Below are 4,033 nucleotides of genomic sequence, written 5' to 3'. Positions count from 1 at the left end.
GTCCTTAATACAAGGGTCACTCCAAAAGAAATGCACACTATTTTTGTAAAAATACAGTTTTCATTCTGCATGTGTGAAAGTTTTACAATGTGTAGATACACCCTTCCCGCTTGTTTTCAAACTTATTTCAACCTGTTCCGGCCGGCCGGAGTGGCCGAGCGGTTCTAGGCGCTACAGTCTGGAACCGGGCGACCGCTACGGTCGCAGGTTCGAATCCTGCCTCGGGCATCGGTGTGTGTGATGTCCTTAGGTTAGTTAGGTTTAAGTAGTTCTAAGTTCTAGGGGACAGATGCCCTCAGAAGTTAAGTCCCATAGTGCTCAGAGCCATTTGAACCATCAACCTGTTCCCATGAATGGCGCCGTCACAGCATGTTTTCAAGATGGCTGCTACCCTTGAAGTTCGTTAGAAGCAACGTGCTGTCATAGAATTCCTCTGCTGTGAAAACGAGACAGTGGGAAACATCCACAAGAGGTTGAAAAAGGTGTATGGAGATGATGCTGTCGATCGCAGTACAGTTGGTCGGTGGGCCTGCAGGTTACGTGATGAAAGCAGGCACGGCAATATTGACGATTGTCCTCGCAGCGGCAGGCCTCGTACTGCACACACTCCAGACAATGTGCAGAGAGTTAAGGAATTGGTGACTGCTGACAGACGCATCACAGTGAACGAATTGTCACGTTACGTTGGGATAGGGGAAGGAAGTGTTTGCAGAATACTGAAAGTGTTGGCGTTAAAAAAAGTTTGTGCCAGGTGGGTTCCCAGAGTGGCTCACAAAGAAATAAGAAAAACGGTATGCAGCGAACTTTTGGAACAGTACGAGAATGGTGGAGATGAATTTCTTGGGGGAATTGTGACAGGTGATGAAACATGGCTCCATCATTTTTCACCAGAGACGAAGAGGAAATCAATGGAGTGGCATCATGCAAACTCACCCAAGAAAAAAAAATCAAAACCACACTTTCTGCTGGAAAAGTTATGGCTACGTTGTTCTTCGGTTCCGAAGGACTCTTGTTTGTGGACATCATGCCAAGTGGAGCCACCATAAATTCTGATGCATATGCGACGACATTGAAGAAACTTCAAGCTCGACTGAGTCGTGTTCGACCACACCGGCAAAAGCATGATGTTTTGCACGGCCACATGTCAATCAAAAAACCATGGAAGCGATCACAAAACTCGGATGGACAACACTGAAACACCCGCCTTACAGTCCTGACCTGGCTCCATATGACTACCATCTCTTTGGGAAACTGAAAGACTCTCTTCGTGGAACAAGGTTTGAAGATGATGACTCCCTTGTGCACGCTGCCAAGCAGTGGCTCCAACAGGTTGGTCCAGAATTTTACCGTGTGGGTATACAGGCGCTGGTTCCAAGATGGCGTAAGGCAGTTGAGAGGTACGGAAATTATGTGGAGAAATGAAAGTATTGTTCCTAAAGGATGTATCTACACACTGTAAAACTTTCAAACATGTAGAACAAAAGATGGATTTAAAAAAATTGTGTGCGTTTCTTTTGGAGTGATCCTCGTATTATGTCCGAAAGAACAGACACCACATATTCATACAATTTGGTAGCCCTAGCTGGGCAATGAATCCACCGCCTTCAGTGCAGCTGCACAAACACGTCCGACGTCCTGTGGGAATGTATTCGTCGTGGCATACTAACCACAGGTTCATCAAGACACTGCTGGTCCACATTTTCCCACTCCTCAACGGCGATTCGCCATAGATCCCTCAGAGTGGGCCGGCCGCGGTGGTCTAGCGGTTCTAGGCGCGCAGTCTGGAACCGCGCGACTGCTTCGGTCGCAGGTTCGAATCCTGCCTCGGGCATGGATGTGTGTGATGTCCTTAGGTTAGTTAGGTTTAAGTAGTTCTAAGTTCTAGGGGACTGATGACCACAGATGTTAAGTCCCATAGTGCTCAGAGCCATTTGAACCATTTTGAACCTCAGAGTGGTTGATGGGTTACATTGTCTATATATAGCCCTTTTCAATCTATCACAAGCATGTTCGATAGGGTTCATGCCTGGAGAACATGCTGGCCACTCTAGTCGAGCGATGTCGTTATCCTGAAGGAAGTCATTCACGAGATGTGCACGAACGGGGCGCGAATTGTCGTCCATGAAGACGAATGCCTCGCCAATATGCTGCCGATACGGTTTCACTATCGGTAGGAGGATGGCATTCACGTATCGTACTGCCGTTGCGGCGCCTTCCATGACCACCAGCGGCGTACGTCGGCCCCACATAATTCCACCCCAAAATAGCAGGGAACCTCTAACTTGCTGCTCTCGCTGGACTCTGTGTCTAAGGCGTTCAGCTTGACCGGGTTGCCTCCAAACACGTCTCTGGCGATTGTCTGGTTGAAGTCATATGCGACACTCATGTTGAAGAGAACGTGATGCCAATCCTGAACGGTGCATTCGGCATGTTGCTGGGCCTATCTGTACCGCGCTGCATGGTGTCGTGGTTGCCAGCCTGGGTGACCGAGCGGTTCTAGACGCTACAGTCTGGAACCGCGCGACCGCTACGGTCGCAGGTTCGAATCCTGCCTCGGGCATGGATGTGTGTGATGTTCTTAGGTTGGTTCGGTTTAAGTAGTTCTAAGTTCTAGGGGACTGATGACCACAGACGTTAAGTCCCATAGTGCTCAGAGCCATTTTTTGTCGTGGTCGCAAAGATGGACCTCGCCATGGACATCGGGAGTGAAGTTGCGCATCATGCAGCCTATTGCGCGCAGTTTGAGTCGTAACACGACGTCCTGTGGCTGCACGAAAAGCATCATTCAACATGGTGGCGGCGTAGCTGTCAGGGTTCCCCCGAGTCATAATCCACTGCAGCAGTAGCCCTTGGGCGGCCTGAGCGAGGCATGTCGTCGACAGTTCCTGTCTCTCTGTATCTCCTCCATGTCCGAACAGCATCGCTTTGGTTCACTCCGAGACACCTTGACACTTCCCTTGTTGAGAGCCCTTCCTGGCACAGAGTAACAATGCGGACGGGATCGAAACGCGGTATTGACCGTGTAGCCATGGTTCAACTTTAGACAACACGAGCCGTGTACCTCCTACCTGGTGGAATGACTGGAACTGATCGGCTATCGCACCCCCTCCGTCTGATAGGCGCTGTTCATGCATGATTGTTTACATCTTTGGGCGGGCTGAGTGACATCTCTGAACAATCAAAGGGACTGTGTGTGTGATACAATATCCACAGACAACGCTTATCTTCAGGAATTCTGGGAACCGGGGTGATGCATTTGTGTGTGTGTGTGTGTGTGTGTGTGTGTGTGTGTGTGTGTGTGTGTGTGTATAGCCGGCCACTGTGGCCGAGCGGTTCTAGACCCTTCAGTCCGGAACCACGCGGCTGCTACGGTCGCAGGTTCGAATACTACCTCGGGCATGGATGTGTGTGATGTCCTTAGGTTAGTTAGGTTTAAGTAGTTCTAAGTCTAGGGGACTGATGATCTCAGATGTTAAGTCCCATAGTGCTTAGAGCCAACTGAACCATTTTGATGTGTGTATAACAGCTGCAGATTATTCCTGGTGTCTATTCTTTCGGACATGTCAGAAAGAACAGACACCACACATTCATATAAGTTCTTAATATGTTTCGCCACATGTCTCACATTCTCTTTCTCCAATAGAAGTAGTAGCCGACATGGACTGTGTAGATAGGCTTCACATTTCAATTCGTTACTCTTAGAAACCGTGTGTGTTCTGTAGGTAGTGTCCCAGAGTTTTAAAAATTTAAAGTGTCATTATCACCAAGATAAGTCGTTTTAGAAGCTCTCGATCGCACAGATCATCAGGGTCATAAAACATCAAGCTAGTATATTTAACATAGTTAATAGTGTGATGTTAACAATATAAAATTAGCTGAGCGATGCTCTTAAAAGCCCGTTGAAAGAAAAACATTTGTCATCATACATCGACTGACAATGAAAGTGAAGCGTCCAGAAGGGCAGGAGCAAATGAAATAAAACTTCGCAGACTGAGAGTCTATGTTATGTAATTTCAGTGATTACAAAATCTAG

This window comes from Schistocerca americana, chromosome 4, assembly GCF_021461395.2.
Source record: "Schistocerca americana isolate TAMUIC-IGC-003095 chromosome 4, iqSchAmer2.1, whole genome shotgun sequence".
Classification (NCBI taxonomy): Eukaryota; Metazoa; Arthropoda; class Insecta; order Orthoptera; family Acrididae; genus Schistocerca; species Schistocerca americana.
Note: the sequence above shows the minus strand (reverse complement) of the source record.